General features: G+C 39.9%; 2 non-coding genes across 2 annotated transcripts; both read right to left on the bottom strand.

Annotated features, from left to right (window-relative positions):
• Positions 1–8152: 8152 nt before the first annotated feature.
• LOC122644429 lies at positions 8153–8237 on the bottom strand. Its single transcript, XR_006330358.1, has one exon. It is a non-coding gene; the product is annotated as a small nucleolar RNA Z102/R77 (small nucleolar RNA).
• Positions 8238–8946: 709 nt separating this feature from the next.
• Positions 8947–9034, bottom strand: LOC122644428. Its single transcript, XR_006330357.1, has one exon. It is a non-coding gene; the product is annotated as a small nucleolar RNA Z101 (small nucleolar RNA).
• Between the last annotated feature and the right edge of the window lie 52 nt (positions 9035–9086).

Genomic DNA, 9086 nt, shown 5'->3' with positions numbered 1-9086 from the left:
CAGTAGGATTCCTTGCTGGTCTCCTGTAAATCCTGATTTGGCCCCTTGTGGGTCCTATCTAGCCCCCAATGGATCCTTTGTTTGACCCCGGTGTGGGGCTTACCATCAAAAAAAAAAAAAAAAGAGATAGCACTCTACAAATTACTGTATTTCTCTTCTTCCTCCACCTCAACCCAAACACCCCCCTAAAATAAAAAGAAAAAGAAAGGAAAAATCCATAAGATTCATAGGATTGACATGTGCCGTGTGGCAATTTCAAAGAACATTTCATCGAAGGGTGTTGTATACAAACCGAAATCGACACAAGAGAGTGTGGAATTCCCATCCAACTTCTCCTGAAATAAAAAATAGCATCCATGTTGATGTCCCTATACGTGCTCTCATTGACCCCGTAGTGTTGGAGTTTCACAACCAAACAACGATCTCTTGCTCAAAAAAAAGTTATATAACGTGTCCCCTCTTTTAAAATTTGGAATTACATCGGTCGAATCGGCCGATTAGGATCCCTGACTGATCCCAACTATGGATTTGCCAAAGCGACCAATTTTAGGGTTTTTAAAATCGAATCATGGGTTTTCATACATGAGGGACCGATTCTTAAGTTTTGGGAACCGATTTAGGGGTGTCAATTCCAGGCCCAGACCAGTAGACCCGACCGAGGCTGCCTAACTAAAGCCCGGACCGGACCAGCCCGTTTACTAAACGTGTTGATCTTAAGCCCTACACGTTTACTAACTGGGCGGTCCCGATGTAGGGTCCTAATCCATTGGACCCCCGATCAGACCAACCGATTCCAGGCCCGACCTAGCCCAGACCGGGCCAGCCCATTTACTAAACGTGTTGGTCTTAAGCCCTACACGTTTACTAACTGGGCGGTCCCGATGTAGGGTCCTAACCCATTGGACCCCCGACCAGACCAACTGATTCTAGGCCCGACCTAGCCCGGACCGAACCAGCCCGTTTACTAAACGTGTTGGTCTTAAGCCCTACACGTTTACTAACTGGGCGGTCCCGATGTAGTGTCCTAACCCATTGGACGCCTGACTAGACCAACTGATTCCAGGCCCGACCTAGCCCGACCCTTTAACTTGTAAACTTTACTATGGGTCTGGGCCCTATTTGATTTATTGGCCCAAATCTTTTTATGACATTAACTTTTTGTTGGGCTGGGCCTGATGTATTGGGTATATTCTTATGATTTTTTCTGCTTAAATTTGCTTCATGGGATTGGGGACATGGGCTAGCACGACAATATTTAAACAGTTGGAATATTCAATTTTAATGGGAAAAGACAGAAAAGAGGTGGTAAGATGGCACACCTCTTCGTAAAATTAAAACATTCAGTTTTAATGGGCTGCACCATTTAAAGCCCGTTTATAGTTAAACAGGCACATAGCCCGGTTCTATAGCGTTTAAGGCCCTATTATAGCCTGAAGCCCGACCTAGCCCGATCGAGCTTGACCAGGCCCGGCCCGAATACTCAAACGGGCGATCACGATACAGGCTTTAAGCATCGTGAAGCCCTGTAGGCCCGGCCGAACCCCCAACCAAACCCAACCGGTTGACACCGCTAGGCCGATTTCCCAGATTGGAATCGATATTCAACTGATTCAACTTGATGCCGAGTTTAAAATCCTTAATCGTGTCAAACAGATCGAGTGTCTTTTTGAGTTCTAACAACACTTGTTTATTAGTGTTGTGTTTTGTCATGTTAATTACTTTTAATGTTGATGTCATATTGATTGGTCGTGTTGGAAATTATCACCCTCCACTTGTAGATTAGATGAACAAAACCCTTACTATCAAAGTTGTGGGTTGGAGGAATCCTTAAATCCTCTGGTTAGGTTGCTCTAAACCCTTACTAATACATAAAGTTTTAGTCCAAACAAAGTTAATGGACGTGATAAAGCTACAAAAATCCACTAAGAAAATAAACTTTTGGGAAATGGTAAGTCCTTGTGGGGAAAGGCGGAGCACCATGGGCAATATAAGAAAAATAAGAAATTTATCATTTATTAAATGGAGCCTTGTTACAACATAGAAATGGGTTATAGAAAACGGGAGGCAATAGCCACATTATCGTTTACAACATAGAAATGGGAACCTAAGCTGATCAAAAGTCCCAAGAAAGAAAAGTGGACGTGTTCGGTTTCCAGTGAGGGCCTCCTCCTTGCCAAGAAAGAGAAGCAGGGACAAAATGCGCCTAGACCACAAGCGTGCAGAGCATCATCATGGTGCGCCAGACAGCAAATATAAAGGATAACGGAGTCCAAGGCACTGAAGTGTGAGATAGGAGTAGTCATAACTAGGATGCCGAGCAGAATATGATTAACCCAGACATACATGGCAAACCCTCTTGCGGCCTTCAGCAGGCCCGAAAAACCTTGAGAAGGCTGTTTGCCAAATGGGAATCACCATTCAGAAATCTTCAGGCCGCTCTGAAGATGGAATGGATCCCATGGTTGAGTTGCTGCCCCTTTAAGAGAAGAGGAGGTTAAAGACGACAAGAAGAACGCCAGCCTTGAGCCTCCTACGCACCTCCTGTGCAAACTCTTTCCACCCTCTAATTCTGAAGAGACTAGGAGAGGAAGGAAACAACCACCTCAAGATGCTCCTCTCAAACCTACCCCAATCTGATGTAGATTTTGCTTAAAGAACAGGGATCAACAACCACCCACACCAATGACCTGTGGTGTATCACCCCAGTGGTTACAATCAATAGGGAGCCCCCACTGATGACATCCACCGTGCCTGTAAGAAGATGGGTTGCAACACCATGCACCTGCTATACAACACAGAGCACAGGTAATTCTCTCTCGTGCGCATTGGGAGGGTTATGCCCTTAAATATATATTCTTTATATGTATTGTGGGGTGTTGGGAAAGTGCCATGTGGAAGGACAATCCTCTGTAGAAACCACAGGCAAAACTCAGCAGAGCAGCATTCTCTGCATGATGCACTAGACAATTGGCCCAAAGCTCCACTGAATCATCCAATAATGTCAAAACCTGCATTTTTCCATTCGAAAATTGTGGGAGCTGAACCTACTACCTTCAAACACCCCCAATAGGTACCTTGGAATTTTAGGAACCAAACCCCCTCTTGGAATCCATGTGGGCCCCACCTATGTAGCTGAACTAGCTATAATCACTTTAAAAATGCATTTTCACTATGGGGCTGCCTAGCCAAACAGGCCTTAACTTTATAAAAGCTATAAATAGGGACCCAACTTAGAGAATAGACTGCTATTGTTCCTAAACCGCAAACAAAGAAAGAGAGAAAGAAAGGAAGGGAGAAAGGAAGAAAGAGTGAAAGAAGAAAGAAGAAGGGAGGCTTACACCTAGCAACCCCTGGCCGAATCCTTTTGTAGTCCAAGGTGAGCTCCTCTAACCTAAGAACTACCCTATAACCATGATCCTAATCTAGTTCTCTAATTTTGAACGCAAGACCAGAGCCTATATGACTGTCTCTATAGGAACCTCTATGGGATCACTGCTTGGAGCTTCAGGGTTGCCTAGATCTTACATGCATGATTAGTTTTAGGGGTTTTATATGAAATTATACTGTTTTGGCTTACTATTACATGCAACTTAAGTTCCAGCCATGCATCTAGCTTGACTTCATGTCTGATCATGCATGCAAACCATAGATTGTGAGCTAAGTGCATGGATCCTTGCATGCATGGGGTGTTTTGCATTTTAGGGCCTAAGATCTAAGCTGAGATGCCTATGCACGCTTGTTGATGTGTGTGTATGTGAGTTTGGAACTGCTGCATGTCAAAACTCTACCTTGCATGCTTAGCTTGATTGATGTTTGAGCCCGAATCCATCAACCATTAGACAAACCGATTTAGGAAACTATTAGAACCATTGTTTTGGCTTAATCATATGCTGTATGACCCTCTAATCAACTCGAAGATGGAATGAAACCAATTGCTGAAATCAAGTTTTGAGCAAGAAACTCGTGTTCTACAGGCACTGGAGCATGCACTGGACGTTTGGTCCAAACATCCAGTGAATCATCCAGTGCTGCTGTTTGAAGTCTGATTTGATTCCAGCCAATTTGATCTGCACCCGCAGGCCTTGGACAATGTTGGGGGCATAAAAATTACCCCAACCATCCTTGTTGGTAACCATGTCTTGGGTGTGCCAGTGAACCCAAAAAGGGAGTCAAAAACCCACACTGTAACCCAAGCCAGACTTGGAACAGAACCATGCTACTGTTCCTATATTTGCTGAACAATGTTAAGCAAACCTAAACAAAACCTGGAACTCTAAGACCCTTTTTAAGACAGTCTTTAATATGTTCTAATGGTGTGGTCAACTTATGTTATAACCCCGAACACGAGGTGCTATGTCAGACACCGACTGGGACCGAGTCGGCTGAAGGACAAGCGGGATTGACACAAGGTGAGTGGAATTACACCATGGGTGTAGGTGTAACATGATTGATGAGTCATGACAACAACATCAATATTAACTATTTTATTTATTAAATTGCTTTATATTCTCATTGATTATGATCCGTTTCTGATGGCTGTTGGAATTGAATGTTAATGTTATATTTGTGAAAATACTAAATTAGATGCCGTAGTCAGCTTGCAAATGAGGCCTGTGGTAGCCCGTAGAATGGGATGTGGTTGACACCATCAGACTCATACTATGTCATATGGAATGCATCTGGCTAGAGTATCATCACCCGTGTTACGAACCTTTGCCAACAGGGGTTAAGGTGTTGGATGTCTGTGAGGGAAGCTATATCAAAAGGAAAAAGGAAAAGGAAAGACACATGTTACACCGAAAAGGTGTTTACTCAGCTGAATGCCAAAGAAAGATGTTAATACGGCATGCGTGTTGATGATGACTCAAGAATCCAATCATATGGTCACCTTAACAGGTGAAAAGAAAATTGAGTGCTTTATTTTTGCTCCTCTTTAGTTCAACTACAATGGGCCAACCTAGGTCATCCAACCATATCACGGGAAAAGCCCATCTAGGGCATTTACGACAACATGTGTAAAACATTATTATGGGTAATGCACTTTGCTATCTCTTCCTAAGGGTGTCAAAATCAAATCGAAACTATTTATTGAAACTGCACCGAGTCGTTTACACCAAAATCGTGAAACCATTTAATAAATGGTTCGTTTTGGTTTGAAAACTGACAATGTTTAGTTAAACGGTTTCTACCGAACCAATCCATTTAAACAAATGATAAACTATTTAGAAAACCGTTTAAACCAAAACAAATATTAGTAATATGTAATGGTAATAATTAAACATTATAATAATAAAAAATAATTATTAAATATGTAATAATACAAATAAATAAATATTTAAATAAAACATATAAGAATACAATTCATACTTCCATTTCAATAAATTTTTTTTTTTAAAGACATGTAATGGAAGTAGCTGTTTGAATAAAAAAAATTAAAAACCTTATTAAACGTTTAAACGATTAAACAAAAAACATTTATAAATGGTTTTAATTTTCACTTTAAAACCGTTTATTAAATTGTTCGATTTTAATTTTACCTTAAAAAACATACACCAAACCAAACTGATTACACCGAAACTGAACCTTTATTGATTGGCGTGATTCTTTCAGTGCTCAATCCAAACTTGATTTTCTCGACTCCTGCGGTGTTTTCGGCCATTCGTAGCATCTGTTGCTCCATTTTCACAAGAATTCACCTAAAACCTGAAAAGCACAAGAAAGCACCAAAATAACTCTGTCCAAGGTGGTAAAATGTATGCTTTATGCCCTAAGATTTCACACATAATTGTGCTCATCAGAATCCTTGCCGAAGTATCTTGTATGCCAATGCTCGGCCACCCATGTGGCTTCCGCATATGGCCTCGTGCATTTCTGCTATAGTGTACTTGATGCCTCTCGGCCCTAGACATCAGAGGAGGGGAGCCGAGATAGCTCTCTAATGAGGAGATTCCTCTTCACCATTGGTGAAGGGAAACCTTTTTTTGTTTTGGTAAGAGTGAAGGGATGCCTTAGTATAAAAGAAAAGGAAAATAACTTTTTATAAGGGAGTGTGACCTATGCCAGCACTCTCATATGTCTATCTTTCTACTACTCAAAACTAGGGGGCATATGTGTCTTTTCATATGGGGAGGAGAAAGATAGACTCATTGGAGTGTTGGTGTGGGCCACACTGTTAACTAGAGCTCTTTGTCCCAAAAGAAAAATATCAATTATACATGAAGAGATATATCATATGGGGAAAAGAACACCGTTTGGTCGGGCACCCCTACACCCAGACACAAGGGGTGGTGAAATGACCATCCTACCTTCATGTTGGATGCTTGGGTGCATGCTCCTATTGGCTCTCGCGTTGGCACCGCCGTAGGGGCCACACGATCAAGTAATGTTGTCTTTACCAAATCATATATGTGTAGTGTGTACGACTTTTTTATAAATCGGATCGAATGGCCAATTCAGGATGATCTAGATCGGAATCAGCTAAAGGCGATCCTGATTTCGAACAATCAAGTTCGGATCAATCCCAAATGATTTGCAAGTAATTTCTAGGGTTTTTCAGTTAATTCCAATCTCTGATCCAATCCATTAATGGTTTGAGGAATCGGTATTGGATCAACCAATTTGTATTTGTATCACGGAGACTGATATTAATTCTTGAACGATCCCATATCAATGGTTTGATACAGACAAGGGTAAAAATATAACAAATTTAATTTTTTTGAAAGAAACAAGGGTAGAGCTAGGGATGTAAATGGATATTCGTAAATTCGTATTCGATCCGCGTTCGTATCCGTTTAGGAGAATCCGAATCCGTAAGAAATTAATCGGATACGAATATGATAATCCCCCTATCCGATCGATTATTATCCGATTCGTTTAGCAGTTCAACAATAATAAAATATCTGAAATATAACTCTGTGTTTGTCTATCCTTTTAAGTTACCTTATTAGATTTTGTTATCTTATTTTTATAAATTTATAAGTTAAGATAATGTAATTCTTTTTCTAGATTTGCTATAGGTTTATATATATTGTTTTATGCAATGTAATGCATGGAATTACATATCTATTAAAAAATCAAAAGCAAAAAACGTAAGAGAATAAAAGACTAAGAAGAATAGAAGAAAAGGTAGTTACTGAACTCTCAAGTCTCAACCCTAACCCTTATCATAAAAACGGTAAACATGTCAACGGATAGTCTAAAAATCGTATTCGATCCGTATTCATATCCATTTAGGGGAACCTGTATTCAAAAAATAACTATCCGAAAATTATCCGAATCCGACCAAAAATCGATAGGATATTATCCGAATCCGTCCGAATATAATCGGATACGAATATGATAATGCCACTATCCAACCGAATTCGATCCGTTTATATCCCTAGGTAGAGCGGACCGATTCAGACCGATATGGACCAATTTAGATCGACATTGACCTCTGCTGATATGGATTACTAAAACCCTGACCCCAGTACGGGTTTTAAACCATGGTGTAAGCGGAAGAGATACAAAATCAATGTCCAAGCCTCCACGGCCGTGATAATCTGCGATAATGGAAAGAGTATAACAAGTACGTTAAGGTTGTAAGTACACAACACATTTCCTTCCTTTATCCCCCTCCAAAAAAAAGGGCAAATTATATGCACCCTCTTGTGTTTGAATCAATTACAAAACACCTGCATTATTTTGATAATTACTTTTGCACCCATGAAAGCTGACGGTGTTAATGAAGTATTAGTTTTAAAATTTAAAAGATATTTTTATCCTTATTATATATTAAATTAAATTGATAAAATGGAAATACCATTTTTACATCCTCACACCTAAAATCTCCAAATCATCTTCTTCTTCTTCCTCCTCCTCATCCTCCTGCTGCTACATTTCTATCAGAACCACTGCAGTTATAACTACTACTAAAATTAGACAGAAGAATCTATGATCCAGTACAACAAATTCAAGTACAAAATAATGTCGCCAAGTATGAACTAGAAAAGAAAATTATTACCGATTGATTACAGCAACAATACCCTGAATAGAAAGAAAACTCATAAAACCCAGATGAAAAATACATTCGGATACAAGATAAGAGATTGAAAATTCTACATAAGAGAAGAGGATTTCGATCAAATAGGTCATAAAGATGGAAGATGGGAGAGAATGATCATCTAGAACTAATACTTTTGTTGTCATCATATCGGCAATCAAACCAATAGGGAAATCAATAAATCATCATCTCATTCTTCTCCTTTCTCCTAAAGATCATACCAAGAAAATTAAGAATTGGTTACATTTCAGATTTTAAAAACAAAATGCTAATCAATGGCACAAAAAATGGGGAAAAGTATAAGGTTTAGTAATTATATTCACAATCAAAATTGTTAATCTCCGGGTCTTGGACCCATTCCATGGCGCCCATGTGGGGCGGCCTGACCCAACCCGTGAGCAAGGGGAGGGAGCCGTTCACTTTAAGTGAGCGCCTCCCTCTCCCGCTTTCCTATTTAGAGTGAAAGACTGTAAAAAGGGAGACTTAGGGTTTTGGCTATAAATAGATGCTTTAACCCTAAGTCCCATGATAACATCAGTAACCAAGATTTGTTTTTGTCTCCCTACTCTCCAAATAATTGTGTGCTCTTGGGATTCCATCTCTTCCTAAGGATTTGTGGTGTTAAATTCTTCTTCCTGAAGAAACCTTTAAAGATATTCGAAGATCATGAAAGAGATCGTTCGAATTCGTGAAGCTAGTAACCAAACTCGTACAAGATCCTCTTCCGCTGCGTTCCCATCTCCGTTCAAGTAACACCCTAACGCGTGATGATTTATTTACAAAAATCAAGAAGATGATACAATTAGCTCTGTAAATAAAAATCTCAAGGAAAAAAATATAATAGGAAAAGGGGGTGTGGGGGAATGCATCTGCAAATACTAACGAGAATGGAGATTGGCAGCAAGGATAGGCATCAGATCTCCAAGGTGATAGCATCAATCAAATATTCAGACTCAAATCACCCATTAAACATGGATTCCTCATTTGCCCAATTCATGTAATCAAACCAAACACAGAAATAAATCTTGAAACTCAGAGAGCCACT

The sequence above is a fragment of the Telopea speciosissima genome, chromosome 10 (genome assembly GCF_018873765.1).
Source record: "Telopea speciosissima isolate NSW1024214 ecotype Mountain lineage chromosome 10, Tspe_v1, whole genome shotgun sequence".
NCBI classification, from domain to species: domain Eukaryota; kingdom Viridiplantae; phylum Streptophyta; class Magnoliopsida; order Proteales; family Proteaceae; genus Telopea; species Telopea speciosissima.
This window is presented reverse-complemented; position numbering and strand designations above follow the sequence as displayed.